This window comes from Camelus ferus, chromosome 5 (assembly GCF_009834535.1).
Source record: "Camelus ferus isolate YT-003-E chromosome 5, BCGSAC_Cfer_1.0, whole genome shotgun sequence".
Classification (NCBI taxonomy): Eukaryota; Metazoa; Chordata; class Mammalia; order Artiodactyla; family Camelidae; genus Camelus; species Camelus ferus.
In genome coordinates, this window is record NC_045700.1 from 31,658,098 (window position 1) to 31,677,555 (window position 19,458).

The 19,458-nt window shown below is 38.3% G+C and overlaps 1 long non-coding RNA gene across 1 annotated transcript; it reads right to left on the reverse strand.

The window, feature by feature from the left end:
• Window positions 1–1,375: 1,375 nt before the first annotated feature.
• Window positions 1,376–16,136, reverse strand: LOC116663865. The gene is made up of 3 exons (XR_004320230.1): window positions 16,055–16,136; window positions 14,406–14,409; window positions 1,376–1,387 (listed from the first exon to the last, which is right to left on the reverse strand). It is a non-coding gene; the product is annotated as an uncharacterized LOC116663865 (long non-coding RNA).
• Window positions 16,137–19,458: the final 3,322 nt, after the last annotated feature.

Below are 19,458 nucleotides of genomic sequence, written 5' to 3' on the forward strand. Positions count from 1 at the left end.
GTTAAGAAAAAAATTGCAAGGATGTGGAGAAATTAGAACCCTTGTTAATTGCTGATGGGAGTGTAAAATGGTGCAGCCTCTGTGGAAAATAGTATGATGGTTCCTCAAAAAATTAAACATAGACTTGCCATATGATCGAGCAGTTTGATTTTTAGGTATAGTCCCCCCAAAACTGAAGGCAGGCACTTGAATAGGTATTTGTACACCAGTTTTCATAGCAGCATGATTCACAATAGCCAAAAGGTGGAGACAACCCAAATGTCAATCAGTGGTTGAAAGGAGAAATGAAATGTGGACTGTGTGGAAATAATACAGTGGACTATTATGCAGCCTTAAAAAGCAATACAATTCTGATACATGCTATAACATGGATAAATCTTGAAGGCATTGTGCGAAGTGAAATGAACCAGACACAGAAAGACAAACATTGTATGATTACATTTCTGTTAAATACCTAGAATAGTCATTCATAGAGACAGAAAGTAGAATACTGGTTACCAGAGGCTAGGGGCAGGAGGTAACGGGGAGTCATTGTTTAAGGCATACAAAGTTTCAGTTGGAGAAGACAAAAAAATTCTGGACATAAATGGGGGTGATGCTTGTACAACAAGGTGAATGTACTTAATGGCGCTGACTTGTACACTTGAAAATTGTTAAAATGGTAAATTTTATGTTGTGTATAACACAATAATAATTCTACACATTTTAATGAGATCTAATGTAAATACTATATAAATTCCTGAAATTCAGAAAAGTTAGAAAATAACCCCCAGAAGTCATTACATTTCCCCTTAGCTCAAAGATCAGCACCCTTAGAAATTCAGAGTATTTTCTTCCTGTCTTTTTGCCAGTGCTCATTTTAACTTAGTCTTGACTGTGCAGTAAATACAATTTATTCCTTCCTTTGTCCTCTTAATCCTTCATTTTTCCATAACATTAAAACCTATTACATGCACATTTTTAATGAGTGTATAGCACTTCATTATTGAACATACATCTTTTATTAAACATTACTCCATAGCATGGCAGTTGTGGTCTTCTCAAATATTGTTACTGAATCAGTTACACATAGAGAAAATTTCTGCTCATTAATGGTTCTATATTTAGATGATACTGATAGGATAAATTAACACAACTGCAATTTTTAGTGAAAACGATATTATTTTTAATAAAAAGCAAACAGCCATATTGTTTGTAAAAAGGGTAGTACACATCCTCACTCCCATTCGAAAAGCATACAGATACCCATTTTATCATGTCATTTTCTCACTCTAGAGTGTATGTTTTCAACTTCAGCCGTGTTTTGGAATCACCTAAAGAGCTTTTTAAAATTGCTGACATCCAAATCGAACCCACAAGGTTTAAGTCAGAATTTCTGAGTGTAGGACTCAAGTGTCTGTATTTCTTAAAATCTCTCAGGTGATTGAATAGACCAGCTATGGCAGAAAATCGCTGCTTAGAGCAATGTTTTCAAACTTGCCTTATCTTAAGATCACCTAGGACTGGGCTGGGACATGACCAATTCCCAGGTCCTACTATAAGCCAATTGAATTGGAATTTCCCTAACTTGCTTTCTAGATCCATCTGCTGGGATTCTGCTTTGGTGGATCTGGGATGGACCCCCTAAATTTGTATTCTTAGCAAGTGCCCTTAGGAAATGCTGTTCTTGAACACCAAGTATGATTTTTAAAAGTTACCTTTGCAAGTTTGATAAGGAAAAAATGGTACCTTATTTGAATTTGCATATTTATCTTTATGGAGGACAGTGTTTCTACATTTGTGTCACAGAACTGTGTATCCTAATTTGTATAGTCTTTATAATCAGGATCAGGTCCTTTGTCTTTCTCATTTGACATTTTGTCATTAATATTGATTTATTGATTTATAATAAGTCTTCTTCATCAAATATATTAACCTTATATATGACATATTTACAAATGTTTTCCCCATTCATTTGCCTTTTAAATGGGACTATATTCTTTTTGGGTACATAGAATTTTCTCACATACATAAATGCATCAAGATTTTCACCTGTGATTTCTTTCATTGCTTTTTTTTTTTTTTTTTTAAGGGGAAAGCACAGATTTATTACATCAGAGAAAGTTCTTTCACATTAGACCTATATGGGGACACAGGGTCAAACAAGACTAGCACAATAGCTTTTGGCAGGTGGCTCACTGGGGATGTACACTTCGACCTGGCTTTGCTTTAATGATCTTGCAGGTGTTCCCATAACATCTGCCAAGGCATCAAACTGGGATGTGAAAATGTTGCAGACTCTTCCATGAGTTTTTCATCTTATGAACAGTCTAGCATTGCTATCATAAAATTAATAGTTTCCCTAATAAAACACGGCATCTACATTTTATATCCAATATCAGCCCCAGCATAGCCAGCATTTTGAGCATGTCTTCTCTTTCTCACTAGGTACCAGGTACAAGAAAGCTGTTCTGAGTCTCAGATTATATAGATCATCCACAGCCATCCACTAGAAAACGTTTAGAAATAACCCAGCCCAGGAGACCTTTCACATCCTTCTTGGAAGTTGCCTGGCTGATCTTGGAAAAGAATGTGAATAGTGGATGGTAGAGGTAGATGGTCCCTTCACACCAGCAAACAAACGTATGCTGTCCTTCCCTTGGTCATCCATAAAACCTTAGCAGAGATGAAAGTGAAGTGAAATAAAGTGAATTTCTGTGATGTACAAAGTTAAGCCAACCCCATTATACATAAAACCCACCTCGACTAAGTGAAATAAGCCAGTCACAGAAAGACAAATACTATATGATTCCATTTATACAGGGTGTCTAAAATCGACTCAGAGAAGCAGAAAACTGCCATAGTGGTTGCCAGAGGCTGGGGGATGGGGAAAATGAGTTGTTCAATAGGCACGAAGTTTCAGTTATGCCAAACCAGTAAGTTCTAGGTGTCTGCCGGACAACATAGTGCATATGTCCAAACACATCAGATTGTACACAGTAAATATCTCAACAAACCTGTTTTTTTAAAAGAATGAATTAATTATCTAAGAGAGAGAAAGAAGAGTGTCTCCCAGAATTCACTGTGGAACAAAAAACAGGCTAAAGCATTTTCCCGAGGTTGGTCTCTGACCCTGTGCAAAAAAATTATCCAGTGAATTGCTACCATCAGCAAAGCTAGCGTGTGCTATGTATTCAGGAAGCTATTGACTGAGGAAGGATTTTTTTATTGCTTCTAAACTTGGAATGTTTATCCTCATTCAGAATTTATTATTTATGTATTATTCTTTTTATTTGTAAAACTTTTTAATATTTGCATTGCCTTCCATTTAACATAATGATCTATCTAGAAGGTATTTTGCTATAAGTTTGCTCCCACTCTAAATGGACCATAATAGGTAAATAATAATACTGACAAAATTTTAAAGTTTAGAATTTTTAAAACAAGAGATTCCAGGTATCAAGTTGTTTACAATAGAAAATATGTAAACTTTCATTTTTAATGAAAAATTTAAAATTTAATCTTCTAAAATCTACAGACTGTATCTGCATAAGTTATCTTTCGTTGTTTTTTTTTTTTTTTTTTTTTGCATCTACTTTGTTAAAGGTGGTTCAGAGGAAAAACAGCCAGCAAGTAAGGGAAACAATAAAAGTTAAACCAGGTGCCTGTCTCTTCCTCTTTTATTTAAATACGCTCCCTGGATCTCTGACCCAAGGCCATCTGGTGACGGTCGATTTCTTTCTGTGGGAGGAGAGTGAAGACTGTTTGGGTGTTACACGGGTGACCTCTGTGAGTCAGAGCGCTCCTTCAAAGCACAGGCATGTGGAGTGAAACAGTGAGCAGCAGCCATGATGTTCTCCTCTGTTAGTACCGTTTTACTGTTGTTGAGACAAAGGGCCAAGGAAAGCATGCAATAACTCACGCCCAAGCTTGATTAAAAAACCCTGACCTCTGAACATGCCAAGCAGTTCTCAGAATGATACATCCTAGACCTATTTTTAGATGTGCAGCATAGACAATTTTTGCCTCCATGCAATTTTTGCCATTATTTCATTCTGATTTTCTGCCCACTCTTTCAAGTCTGCATGATTTAGACTTTAAAGTAAAAAAGCGACCGAGCTGCTTAAAGCTTTTACTGCCACTGGTGCATCCTTTCCCACATGAGAGAAACAGGACTTGCACCAGTGTCAGAATGGAGAGAAGCAAGTGGCTGCAAAGAGGCATGGAAGATGCAATTTCTCCAATTTCTTGGCTTCAGCTCAGTTCATCTAAGGCAGGATTATAGCTTTCATTTCCATAGGACAAATGTGTACTTTTTCCCTTGAATATATAAAAATATGAAGGAGACATCAGCCTGGAAGAAAAAGGGGAAAACAAAATCCCATAGCACGATGAATTTTTACTTGTATATTTGAGCTTATAGAGATGTATGCCTTCTGCAATTTTGTAGACACAATGGAGGGAAACAATGAAGGTCACCTATTTTTAGATAACAAGCAGGAGTGGCAACGTTTCTGTGTTTATTCACTGATAATCATGGCACCAATAGTCCAACATTTACTGTATGCACATCTGTGATTCTCTAGTTGAAAAAATCTTTAAAGACATAAATAAGTCAGTATGATGACATTGAACAAGTCACCTACCAATATCACTGCTCTACCCCCAAAATTCATATTTTAAAATCTATATGTTGAAAACCATCATATGATGGTATTAGGAAGTGGGACCTTTGGGGGTGATTAGGTCATGAGGGGTCCACCCTCATGAATGAGATTAGTGCCCTTATAATAAAGACCCCAGAGAGCTCCCTTGCCTTTTCCACCATGTGAAGTTATATAGAGCAAATGGCCATCTATGAACCAAAGAGGGAGCCCCCACAGACACTGAACCTGTCAGCAACTTGATCTTGGACTTGACAGCCTCCAGAATGGTGAGAAATACATGTTTACAGTCTATGGTATTTCTGTTGTAGCATCCTGAAAGGACAAAGGCAAGAACTAAGAGATGCAGTCTCTGCTTTCTGGTAATTGGGAGGGCAGACCAACAAAGAGGCCAATACTGTAGACTGATTCTGTGGGAGGTAGATGAAGAACATCTAAGCCAGATGCACTGGGGCACTGGGAGAGTGCAGGATGAGCAATGGTAGTGAGCTGAGTCTTGAAGGGTGAGTTGAAGAGAGGTTACCCAGGTGAAGTGTGATGAATGCGCGAAGGTGTGCGAGAAGGTGTATTTTACTGCTTTGTATCTGCAAGTAATTCTGTATTTTTGGAATGTTGACCACTACAAGATGGAGAATGATTAGAGAGTTTGGAAAGGCCAGCCCACGGAGTGCTTTTATATTATCTTATGGAATTCAGATTTCCACTTGAAAGCCCTGGGGATCCACTGAAGGGTTTTCAGCAGCAGACAGAAAAAGTCATATTTGCATTTTAGAAAGAATATCTGCAGGCAGTGCTAAGGATTATTAAGGTAAATGGAGAGTATAAAGTCCTGTGATGTTAAAGAAATCACACCAGAGGTGCCGGGTAGCCCTGTGACAGAGGTGGCTTCTCATTTCTAGAATTCATAAAAGACAGCACCCAGAAGGTAAACACCCACTTTTGGTTTCAGTGTCTTCAGTTGTGCTGAACAGCTTTGTGAAAGAGGCCATTGTCCCCACAGGGGACCTGACTGAGATGACCAGGGAAGGCGTTTCTACCCTGTGAGCTTCAGTTCTTTCTCTGTGATGCCGGCTTCTCCTCTTGCTGCATCTCTGCGTTTGGCGAGTCACATCCACGCACACTGAGCAGTGACTCTGAGTCCTTCCTGCTAGGGTGTTCTTTTAGGTCCTCCTTGTCTCTCAGCAACCCTGTGCTGTAATACTCTGCTTCCAGTGGTGCTTTTGTGATGCTTTGAAAATCTCTCTCTCTTTTTTTTCTCCAGGCTGCCGTGACCCACTTTCACTTTGATAGTCATACCAACCAGCTCTGTGTCCAACTCAGTTAATGATGTCTTTGGTGGTTCACGAATCCATCTAGTGGTCTGACTGCATTCTGCAAAGCCATTGCTGGAGAGCCTGCCTGTATTTAATCTCTAAGGAGCTCACATAGTGGCATTGTTGAAACTCATCCAATTTCTGGATGATGCATCTGTGATACATCCAAAGCTAGTTTCAATGTTAGAAGGCAGAGACAATTGAGAACCCTAGGGGAAAAAAATAATGGAGCCTTATCCATCTCCCTTTTTAAATTGTTAACTCCTAAATGTCAAGTATCTCTTCTTGTCCCCTGTTGTCCAAGAATTTTTTGGATAGCACTTAGACATTTAAAGTTGGTGGGGCACGTTTACTTTTTCTCAAACTTAGCTTATATTTGGTTGTGGCAGGGTAGACTGTCAATAGAAGTTAGCACATGCAAGTGGAATTACTAGCCTCCAGACTTACTTTCTCCAGATTTATTGAAGTATAAATGACAAAAATGGTATATATTTAAGGTGTACAATATGATGTTTGGATGTACACAAACATTGTGTAAGGATTTCCATAATCAAGCTAATTAATATATCCATATCCTAACATAATTACTTTTTCAGGGAGGCAGTGAGAACAGTTGAGATCTATTCTCTTAGTAAATTTCAAGTATTCAATGCTTGAATATTGAAATACTGAATATAGTATTATTAACTATAGTCACCATGCTGTGCATTAGGTCTCCAGAACTTAGTAATCTTAGAACTGAAAGTTTGTAACTTTGGATGAACATTTCCCCATTTTCCCCTACCACACCAGCCCCTGGTAACCACCAAGACTCTATGAGTTTGACTTTTTAGATTGCGCATATAACTGAGATCATGCAGTATTTGTGTTTCTCTGTCTGGCTTATTTCTCTTACCATAACGTCTTCCAGGGTCAACTATTTTGTTGCAGATGGCAAGATTTCCTTCTTTTTTAGGCTAAATAATATTCCAATGTGTGTATGTATATATTTGTATATATTTATCATTTTCTTTATCCCTTCATCCATCGATAGGCACTTAGATTGCTTCCAAGTTTTGACTACTGTGAATAATGCTGCAATGAGCACAAAATGCAGGTATCTCTTCATGATAAGGATTTTATTTCCTTTGGCTATATACCCAGGAAGTGGGATTGCTGGATCAGATGGTAGTTCTATTTTTGATTTTCTGAGGAACTTCCATGCTGTTTTCCATCAAGGCTGTATAAACTTACATTCCCATTAGCAGTGCCCTTTTCTCTAATCCTTGGCAACACTTGTTATCTTTTGACTAATAGCATTCTAACAGGCATGGGGCACTATCTCATTGTGGTTCTGACCTGCATTTCCCTGATGATTAGTGATGTTAAGCATCTTTTCACATACATGTCAGCCATTTGTATGTTTTCTTTGAAAAGTGTCTATTCAGATCCTTAGCCCATTTTTGAAAAGGTTATTTATTTATTTATTTGTTGTATGAGTACCTTGTATATTTTGAATATTAAACCCTAATCAGAAATACGGTTTGCAAATATTTTCTCTCATCCTATTAATTGCCTTTTCATTTTGTTGATTTTTTCTTTATTGTACAGAAGATTTTTAGTTTGATGTACCCCCACTTGTTTTTCCTTTTGTAGTCTTCATTTTTGTATCAAATACAAAAAAAAAAAAAAATCATTCCCCAGATTGACATCAAAGAGCTTAATGCCTATGTTTTCTTCTAGAAGTTTAATAGTTTCAGGTCTTCATTTAAGTCTTCAATACATTTTGAGTTGATTTTTACGTGTGCTGTAAGCTAAGGGGCCATTCTCATTCAGAATAGAACACATGTCCCGTGGTGTGCTTAAGAATTTAAGTGAGAAAATAGAACTATTACAAATCAATAGGAGAAAGGATGAGTTACAGAGTAAATGGTGCTATAATTTGCTTGGATTAAATTAAATCCAATTAGATTCCTTTTCCATGTCATATATCAGAATAAAATCCATTCCATAAATGAGTCATAATACCTAGACTAAAATATAAAGCAGTTTCTCATAATGAAAGTAACAGAAACTGAACAAATAACATTTGACTACACTGAAACTACAAAAGAAAAAAAACCCTCAGCACATTTTTTGACCACAATGTAATGCAATTACTCTAAAAGTTAATTTAAAAGAATAATTTTACAATCACAGTGTGGAGAGCATAGTAATGGTCATCCAAGGTATGACTATGTGCTGACCCTAGAACCTTTGAATGTTACCTTACATGGCAAAGGGGAAAGTTGTAGATGGAAGGAAGGTTGCTAACCAGTTGACCTTAAAATGAGATTATCCTGGATTCCTGGGTAGTATTAATGTAATCACAAGGGTCCTTAAATAGGGAAGAGGGAGGCAGAAGAGATCAGAGTGATTTGATATGAGAGCTTTGATTGCTGTTGCTGGCTTTGAGTAAGGAGCAAGAGGGCCATGAGCCAAGGAATGTAGATGGCCTCCAGCAGTTGAAAAGGTTGAGGAAATAGACTCCCCCGCTAGAGCTCCTAGGAAGTAAAACAACCCTGCCCACTCCTTGAATTTAGCCCAGTGAGGCCCGTTTTGGACTTAGAAGATAACAAGTGTTTTAAGCCAGAAAGTTTGTTGTAATTTATTGCATCAATCCTAGAAAACTATGATCTCGAGATAGTCGGTTCAAACTTAAAAGAGGGTATTGTAGATAATTCTATGTAAAGGTTACTGAGTCCAAACTCATTCTGCTTGCCGCACGACAGGCCAATAAATCAGAAGACGGGGTGTTAGGGCTAGGAATAACGACTTTATTCAGAAAGTAGGCAGACCAAGAAGTTGGGGGATTAATGTCCTAGAGAACCATTTTTCCCAAGTCAGAATCCAGGCTCCTTTTATATTAAAAAGGGAGGGGGTGTGGTTGGTTGTTTCAAACTTCTTGGTGTTGGAATCCTTTGTTCTTGCAACTGTCCACGTAGGTCAGGTCGTGGTATTCCTGCAAACCTCCAACAAGACAAATGTTCTTTTCTATTCTGCAGCTTTTTATCTTTATATGAATGCAAAAATGTTAATACCCTTAAAGGTTAGAGCCTTGAGAATAGGCTATCCTGTATATTTCAGGCTATAGGCAGCATTCTTTTACAAAAGGTGCAGAGCCAGTCCAGGAAACAGAGCATAGTGTTAAAGCCGAAGGAACAGATCTAATATGGAGTCAGATTTGTTCTTTTCTATTATACAAATTCATTTTAAAGGGTAGTTGATTTGTTAGACAAATGTAAGTTATCAAGATTGGCCCAAGTTTAAAAAAAATCCTAGCAGGTCAAAACTCAGATACTGTATTGGAAAAGTAATTAAAATTTTGCTTTGAAGAAGGATATTGGTCTTAAACCATCTTACTCATGAATTAAATCAGGCTTTCAAGAAACAAATGCTCTCATGCTCTACAAAGATCACATACACAGTTGGAGAGCCTCCTTATACATTTTGTAAATGTGGCTTTACCCTGATACCCCAAGCTTAAAAGTACTATACCAAAAATAAACCACAGACTATCCTTGTTTAAGAATAAATGCAAAATTATAAAGAAAACACCTGTTAAGTCAACCTAATAGTATCTTAATACTATCCCCAACCAATTATGGTTTATTCTAAGAATAAGTATAAAATACATTAACATATCACATATTAGTTTGTTATATAATATATGAACATAATTTTTCTAATTAGGAGTTTAAATAAAAAAGGCCAAATGGTCAATGTGCAATAATAAGTTTCCTTTAACCCAACAATAACAGATTATAATATGTTAGAAATGAGCCACTTCACAATAACCATGAAACATATAATCTGCCTAAAATAAACTTAAATGTGAAGCTTTACAAAGAAGAACTTTAAAACTGTGCTAGAAAACATAAAAGAAAATTTGCATAAACAAATAATGTACCACATTCCTGGATGAGGTAGTTAATATAGTTAAAGAGCTTAATTCTATCTAAATTCATTTATAAGGCATAGTGTTGTTTCAGTCAAAATCCCAAAGGGATTTACTTTAATACTTAATGAAAATATTGAAATCATTTTGAAAGGGATACCAATGAGCATAGACTTTCCCTGTAAGAACTGAAACAGTACAGTACTAATGAAGGAAACGGCCAGAAGAGCATATGAGGAAACTCAGAAACAGATCCAAACCATACTATGTTTATTTCTATATTAATTAAGAATTTCAAATCAAAAGATGAATTTTGTAACATATGGACCCAGTGAAACTGGATGGTGGAATAGTTTATGTATCTTCTCAAACGGCACCCCCCCCCCCAAATTAAAACACACAGGACAGTTAATTTATGAAAATCAAACTCCAGGGAAGCATCTACAACAAAATGAGGTGATGAAATATCCCCACTATCCCTAAAATATAGGGCAACCCACCAACAGCTTTAAGACCAATGTATGATTAGCATCAGTGTGGGAAGAAACAGAGGAAAGCAATAGGGTATCTGAAGGACATGAGAATATCAAATCAGCTCACAGGTACTTGTCCAGAAGCTTAGTGAAGCAATTGGAGAACATCATTAATACTTTTTGGGTTGGTTTGCACAACCCAGTAATGGGTGAGTACCTGTGATCCGCAGAAAAGACAAACGGAGCTGACAGGAGAGCCTGAGATCATGAACTCTCAGAATGAGTCAGCCAAATTTCCCTTCCACATCAAAGTCAAAGCCCCACTGTACTGGGAATAGAAAACAAATTGAGCTAAACAGGAACCACAAAGAAAGAAAGAAACAATGTTCATGTAAAAGTGGACATAGTAGCAGAGCTAAGAGAACTCAAAAAATAAGCTGCAACCACTTTGACCCAATTGATATTTTTTTGAATATGCGTACCTCCCTTAATAACTATTGAGTACACTCTTTTAGTGTATGTGATACAGTCACCAAGATAGACCATATGTTGGACCCTAAAACTAATCTCACTAAATTTAAAAGTTTTGAAATATTATAGACCATATTTTCTGATGGTAAGACAATTAAATTGGTATTCAGTTATAATGAAACATTTATGAACCCCCCCCATATTTGGAAATTTAACAACCTACTTTTTTCAATTGAAGTACAGTCAGTTTACAATGTTGTGTCAATTTCTGGTGTGCAGCATAATGTTTCAGTCATACATATACATATATTCCTTTTCATATTCTTTTTCATTATAGGTTGCTGTCAGATATTGAATGCAATTCCCTGTGCAATTCCCCAGTAGAAACTTGTTTATCTGTTTTAAATATAGTAGTTAGTATCTGCAAATCCTGAACTCCCAAATTATTCCCTTTCACCCCTTTCCCCCCTGGTAACTGTAAGTTTGTTTTCTGTGCCTGTGAGTATGTTTCTATTCTGTAAATAAGTTCATTTGTGTCATTTTTGTTTAGATTCCACATATAATTGATATCATATGGTATTTTTCTTTCTCTTTCTAGCTTACTACACTTCATATGACCATCTATAGGTCTATCCATGTTGCTGCAAATGTCACTATTTTACTCTTTTTTATGGCTGAGTAGTATTCCATTGTGTAAATATATCACAACTTTATCTAGTCATCTAACAACCTACATTTTTTTAATGGTCCATGAGTAAAAGGAAAAACATAAATGAAATAGAATTTTCAAACTAAATGATAATGAGAAAACAATATATCAAAATATGTGGGATGTAACAAAAGCAGCATTTAGGGGGACACTTAGCTTTAAATACTATTAGAAATGAAAGGCCCCAAATGAATGACCTAAAGCTTGACCAGTAGAAGCTAGATAAGTGAGACTGAAATAATCCCCCCAAAATAGAAGGCAGATAATAAAACTAAGAGAAGAAATCAATGAAATAGAAAGCAGATGAACAATAGGAAAAAATTAACATGAAAGCCTGGTTCTTTGAAGATATGACCAAAACTGATAAACCCCAAACAAAAATGATCATTGTTTAGTGAGAGAGAAATCAAATCACCAATGCTGGAAATGAAAGGTCCTATACATATTAAAAGGAAAACAATCAAATACTGTCAACAACTTTTATTCCAAAAATTTTACAACTTAAATGAAATGGACCAATTTCTTGGCAAATAAAGTTTATCAAAAATTGACATAATGTGAAACAGAAAATCTTCCTAGGCCTATGTCTGTTAAAGTGAATTTTTTTAATTAAAAAAACTCATTTCAAGTGATTTCACTGGTGAATTCTGTCAGTTAAATGAGTTTTTAAAATGCAGATTAGCTATTTTTCTTTGGGCTTGATGTCTGTGGCCTGAATCCCTCCTGAGCCTCTACCTCTGTGGTCCCACAGCTGTTGTTTTACCTGCTTCGTGTGTCGGTCTCCTGCTGCCTGTGATGTCTGATACACAGAAGGCACTCAAGAACTAGATGTTGAATTTGAAACACATTTAGCCCAGTAGCTAATTGTTACTTTCTTTAAGTCTCTCCCAGCAATTTTTTAGAACAGAGTGTATTCTTTACTCATCAAGTGCAAACATTTCTATTTGATATTAGAATTTGGGAAGGGGGGAGCTGATGAAAAGGGAAACTATAATGTTGTTTTGCAGTTTAATGTACAGAATTGCTGAGGGAGGTGAAAAGGAATTTATTTTTATGGATGCAATTGACCAGATACAAGCAAGAGGGCCGGCTGTTTGGGAAACATGCCTTGGAATTATTGTGTACCATGTGCCGATCTAGCCTATGAAGATAGTAAAGAAATAGATCAGATTGCAGCCAATATTTCAGGTCATATAGTGACATCTAGTGTGTGTAGGAAACAATATGCTGGATTCACATATTTACCTGACTCTCAAAAGATAGAAATTTTCTTTCTACTTTTTAATCTTTGAAAAGTTTGTCCTAAAGTAAAGGGAGTGCTAAGTTTTGCTAATATTTAAGAACTAGAGACTGTCATACATAATTAGAAAATTTTAACACACAGGCAGTAAAGAAAAATCCTGGTTAAAATATTTAAGGAAATTTTGCAGATAAATTGAGTAAGTGGAATTCGTTAAAAGTATTGTTGTAGTTGGTCATTTAGTTGCTACCATGTAAATAGGAAGTATCAGATTTTAGCATTCAACATTTAACTTGTGTTTGGCCCCTAAGGATTCTCAGAACTGACTCTGGCAAAAGGCCTTCCTTTCTTTTTTGGCTCAGTTATAAAATTTTTCAGGAAGACATCCAACTTCATTTCCTTGATTGCAGGGGGTGGAGGGGGCTGGAGTTCTGCTTGTAATTTAAAATTTGTAGTGTAGATACAGGACTGAATTTCAGTTTCAGTGAGACTTATTTTTACTATCCAATATATTTTGATTTCATTTTTATCCTGCACTGTGGTGTTTGATTTTACTTATTTGATGAATGTTTTGGTAACAGTACCAAGACTTCTCTCTCAGGAACTGTGGTTCTGTAGGGTCTTAGAGAATTTAGGAAAGAGACAGAGAGTATGTAAATGAAGGAAGAAAATGTTCCAGCTCGAGCATGACTCAGAGAATATGCATCTCGCAATGATTTATTTTAAGCCACAGTAATGCAATATCTGTTTTAGTCTTGTCCCAATTTCCACACCCAATTCAAAGGGATAATCCTAATAAAAGGGGAAAGGGCGAAGGCTTCCAAGGTGTATTGTTTCCAAAAGCCTTGTCTGGTCTATGGTGTTCCTTTACTTACCAGAGCATCACATAGGCTATGGCTAGACTCCTTAGCTCCCCACCAGGACTCATTTGCTCAGAAAGTGGCTACTGAATGCCTACAACTTGCCCAGAGCCATTCCAGGCTTAGATAAAAACCCTGCCCTTGAGAAGCTTCTATTTTATTTGGAGAGACTGAAAACAAACACACATGTGGAGCCGAGGTGGCTAATAGGGAGTGCAGGCTGAGGAGGTGCCGTTTTGTGTAGGGTGGCCAGGGAAGAGCTTGCTGATGAAATGGCATTTGAGTGAATCAGGAGAGATATCTGAGGGAAGGATGTTCCAGGGCGATGGAACACCAAGTACAAAAGCAAGAGTGTACCTGCCGTGCTTCAGGATAGTACAATACCTAGTGCGCTTGGAGTGGAAAGAGTAAAAGAGGGTGAAGGGAGATGGGTTCAGAGTGGGAGCAGGTGCTCACATCATAGAGGGAGTTTAGGTGATTGATGCTGTTACGTTTCTAAGCAGTGGCATGACATGCTGAACTAGAGCAATAATGCAGTAAAAGAAGATAAGGGCTAAAATCCGAGTTTAACATTGAAAGTGGTGAGAGAAGTAATCAGAGCCTAGGCTTATTTTGAAACAGAACTGGCTGACAGTTTGGAGATGAGATTATAGGAGAGGCATAAATGGTGACTTCAAGATCACAGCATTTACCTGTGTGTGGGTCTGTGGAGCTGGAAAGATGAAATTGCTAGTTCTTAGGGCTGAATGCAGGACACGTTAACTTTGAGAAACATATTACACATCTAAGTGTAGATGACAACAGGGAGTCATATATAGAATTCCGGAGTTCACGAGAAAGGCTTGGGCTGCAGGTACCAGTTTAGAAGACATCAGGTATTGAAGCCAAGAGATTGGATGAGATCACTAGGGAAGTGTGGATAGAAGATACTCAAGGTCTGAGATGGGGCCCTGGGGCACACCAGTGTTTACAGTAGTCCTCCGCCCGGCTGCACATCAGAATCACCTGGGAAATCTTTAACAGAATGGCCCAAGCCTGATACCTCGCCCCCAGAGATTCTGATTTAATTAGTCTGCTTGAGGCTTGGGCATCAATGTATTTAAAAAATTTACCAGGTGATTCTTTTTGTTTTAAACTACCAGGGAACCAGGTGATTCTCATATTCAGCGGGAATTGAGAAGCACTGGTTTAGAGGCTGGAGGAGGCGGAGTCTATCAGCAAAGGAAACAAAGATGGTGTAGTCAGTGAAGACGCAAGCAAGAGAGCTGTTACAGGTTTCCGCCAAAGAAAATGTTTCGAGAAGGAGAGGGTAACTGGCCAGATACTATCAAGAGCAGAGCATTGACTGCTGTGTCTTACTTAGCAACATGGAGGGCACTGCTGGATACGGATTCGTTGGAAAGGTAAGGACGAAGGCTTGCTCTCTCTCCCTCTCCCTCTCTGTCTCTTCTGGTAGGAAATACTAAAGTTTGTATGCTCATGTGAATTGATGAGGCGGGACAAAGGAGAAATTTCTCAAAGGACGTCCTTGCACGTGGGAGAAGGACTGGAATCTGGTGCAGAAACAGAGTGGCTGGAGACTGGAGCCCCAGCGGGTCGTCCACAAGTGATAGGAGAGATGGCAGAGTGTGTGGGCACAGGTTCAGAGGAGTTGCCAGGGCCAGTGGAACTTCTTTTCTGATTATTTCTTTTGTCTCAACGAATAGAAAGCTAGGGAGAGGGATGTGTTAGATGTCCGAGGCCAGAGAATAACATAATTCTGGGAGAGAAGGCACATGAGTAGACCAGGACCACACGAGATTAGTGGTCATGGCTCAAGATTTTGCCGGTTAGCATGGCTGTGTATTTTTCACTAGCCGCTGTCAGCTATGCTAGGACAGGTTCAGAGCAAATGCAGTGAGTCTGTGAGTGAAGTAAGTTGATTTTTACCAGGGTTGGCGTCTCATTAAGCATGGACAGCAAAACAAGGGAGGATCCTGAGCTTCCTGCGTGAATAGGAGAAGCTGTTTATAATTAGGAGCGGTTTGATCTCACATTGGTAAAATAGAAGCTAAAACAGGAAGGAGATGTGGGGGCGGGAATAGACGCTCAGATAATATAAATCAGGTCCCAATGAAGATGAAGAGTAATTGGGGTCTGGGAACTAAAATTAGCGTCTGGGAAGATGAGAGGACCTGGTCAGAGAGGAGATGGCTTAAATAGGAGATTCTGGAGAAGGGGCAGTTTGGTTAATCTGTGTATAACTGTTGGCAGCCTTAAGTGAGTGGTCCATGGGGCCCAGGCGAAAGTTCACAATAGCTTGCACCTGGTAAGAGATAAATGTACGCATGCGCTAGTAGCATGAGTCAGCATTATGAACACCACGCATGCGCCACTAACATCATAAAAGGACAAGTGCTTACACCTGAGGGCCGCCGTCCACTGTGCACACCACCCACTTGTACTGCAATAAAGTGCTGTTTTGCTCCATGTCGGCTCCTTGCACCTTCTTCCAGTTGGGCAACTCACCTCTTGAGATCCCTCTCCAGCCCCTCTTGGCTGACAATGACCTACTGCGTGGCTGAGGGGGAGAGGGGGTGAGATATGGTGGGGTTCAGGTGGTTGGAGGAATCAGGGGTAAATGAGCTGAGAGGCCCACGAAGTGGAAGGGTTGTCTATAAAGACACTGAGACCACTGAAACCCAAGGCAAGGGGAGTATTGGTGAGAACCATAGTGGTCCAAGTGCTCTGCGCTGAAGGAAGAAAGGAGGACCAGGTAAGTCTGTAGCTGACTGCCACAAAGCAGAGTAGCGTATGGTAGAGAGTGATGTTTTGAGGTTAAAACTGTGTTTTTAGGAAAGAATGCATATCAATTGTTTGGATGAGACAATGAGAGGCATGAAGAACACCTATTACCACTTACAGGCATAATGAACCAAGTCTGTGGAAGAAAAAAAAGCCGCTACTTGGGAGGGCTACAGGCTTTTTACACCAGATGACAAAAGCAACATTTGTAAATTCATTGAGAGCAGTGGTATGTAATGACGGTGAAGAGCGTGAGCTCCGGAGCGCAACTGTTGATATTCCAGTCACAGCTCCTATACTTACTGGCTTTGTGATATTAATGCCTTAGCGCCCTGACTTCATCTATAAAACTGGGAGAATAACAGGATCTGTCTCATAGGGTTACTGTGCAGCGTAAATGAGTCGACACACATTAAAAGACTTAGGAGAACACCTGGCGTGTGTTAAGAGTATGCAGTCAATAAAAAGATGATGATGATGACTCATCTTTAATTTGCCTTTGAGGGGCAAAAAAAGATGATTGTTGTTGTTATTATTATTACTCCTTCTTGATTTGCCTTTGGGGAGAGGAAAACAGATGCCTGGGAAAGAATGAGTAAAACAGTTTTCTGCCCAGCTGAGTTTACTCTAATGTTGTTTGAACATTTGGTCTCCATATGATATATACCAGGCATCTGTAGCATCAGGCCCCTGTAATATTAATTAATAATTCTCAACATGTTACTTGGTAATTAAAAAAAATTCTAAAATCTGAGAAAAGAAATCCCAAATAAGGGGTCCATCTGTTGGATGTCTGAGCATCGGACATGGTATTGAATTTTAACCTATAGGATAAAATAAATATCCATTGAGTTCATACTGATAGAAATAATTGAACAAATACATTCCCTCTTTTTTGTTTTCAGTCTCTATGTATTCATTTGGGTTTAATATATTTCCCACAATGTATTCCTGGTCCTTTTCTCCTTCTAATTTGAGAGTTTCTAATCTTATTTAGTAATTTTTATAGATTTATATTTGTTGAAATTGCTGCTCTCCTAGAACTTAATTTTGCCATTCTATTCAGGGAATTTTGTTGTCCATAATTTCTTTTTCTTGTCTTCTTCATTCCCTTGAACAAATTAAATTCCTCTGCTTCTTACTAAATTCTTTGGTCTAAATTACTCAGACCAAAACTTTTGCTTATTTTCCTTCTTAATCTCTAAAATTTATCAATATCCACGTCTAGTGAATAAGAAAATAATCTGAGAAGATTTTTACTTGCCTCAGGTCACTTTCTTCTACCCTCTTTTTTTTTTAAACCACTTTATTGAGGTATGACTGACCTGTAAAAAGCTGTACATATTTAATGTATGCAACTCAGTGAGATACTTGGAGATGAGTATACACCTGTGAAACCCACCCCACCGTCAAAGCCATACACATCACCTCCCCTTGCCCTTTCCTCTTGCTCTTTTATTAACTATGCTCTTTTGTCAGTTTGGTGCCTGAATTTTGGATATGTTTGTTTCCACTGGTCATCATTTATCTAGAACTTTACTAATGTGCCTACTCCTTTACTTTCCATATGATTCTTCCTCCTTATATGCCAGAGAATATCTTTGTTTTACTTTTAAGTGAAATTTTAACTCTACATAGAGATGTAAATTCAAAATTCTTTTCTTTCCAAGCTATGAAAAGACTGCTCCATTAGCCTCTTGTACCTAGTTTTGTTATTGATAAATTTGGTGTCACTTTCCTTTATAAATGGTTGTCTTTATCTCTGGAAACTATTAGATTTTGTCTGTGTGTGTTTTAATAGGCTTTATAGTTTAGAGCAATTTTAGGTTCACAGTAAAATTCAGTGGAGGCACAGAAAGTTCCCATGTACTCTCTGCCCCCACACCTGCACAGCCTCCGCCATAATCACCATCCATCACCAGAGTGATACTTTTGCTACAACTGATGAGCCTACATTGACACATCATAATATCATAATCAACCAAAGCCCATAGTTTACATTGGGGGTCACTCCATGTACATTCTATGGACAAATGTACAATGATTTGTGCCCACTGTTTCAATATACAGAGTAGTTTCACTGCCCCTAACATCCTTTGTGCTCCCCCTGTTCATGCCTCCCCCTTCCCTAGCCACTGGCAACCACTTACCTTTTAACTGTCTCCTTAGTTTTGCCTTTTCCGGAATATCATATAGTTGCAATCATGACAATATTTAGCTTTTTTAGATTGGCTTTCATTTAGTAAGTTGTGTTTAACTTTCCTCCATGTCTTTTCAAGGCTTGATAACTTATTTCTGTTTAGCACTGAATAATATTCCAGTGTCCGGGTGTACCAGAGTTTATTTAGTCACCTACAGAAGAACATCTTGGTTGCTCACAACTTTTGACAGTTATTGTGCATAAAGCTGCTATATACATGCATGTGCAGGTTTTTGTATGGTTATACATTGTCAACTTATTTGGGTAGATATCAAGGAGTTCATTTTTGGTGGTTTTATTTGGTGGTGGTGGGGTGGTGGAGAGGATGTCTTCTGTCCATTTGGCATTTACACTAGATCCAGTGTATGGACCTTCTTAGATTTGCTTGGACCATCCTGTGTACAGTCTTTGGCTACTTGCTTAGTGGACATCCTGGACTCCACTAAGGCTGAAGGCTGTCTCAACTTCCACGGATAATGCCAGGGCTTCAGTATAGCCTTGATCATGCCAAATGCTGCAGTTTTCTTGGTCAGGGTTGACCTAATGGGACTTAGGGAGACTATTACTCCCTATTACTTTTAATCTCAAAAGAAGTGCAGAAGTGTAGGGAGAGACATCAAGCTGCCCTCCAGGCAGCCTGGCTGGAAGGTAGGAGAGGCATGTAACACAAACCCCAAGTTCAGGAAAGTTTACGCCTTATGAGGCAATGAAGGACAGAAAGTGGGAGGAGGTGGCAGATAAATCCTATTCCCTGAGACACTTGCTTGTCTGAATACAATAAATATAACTGAGCACCAAACTGTGATTTATTTTTGTGAAGCTGTGGTGAACTTGAAAGCACACCACCTT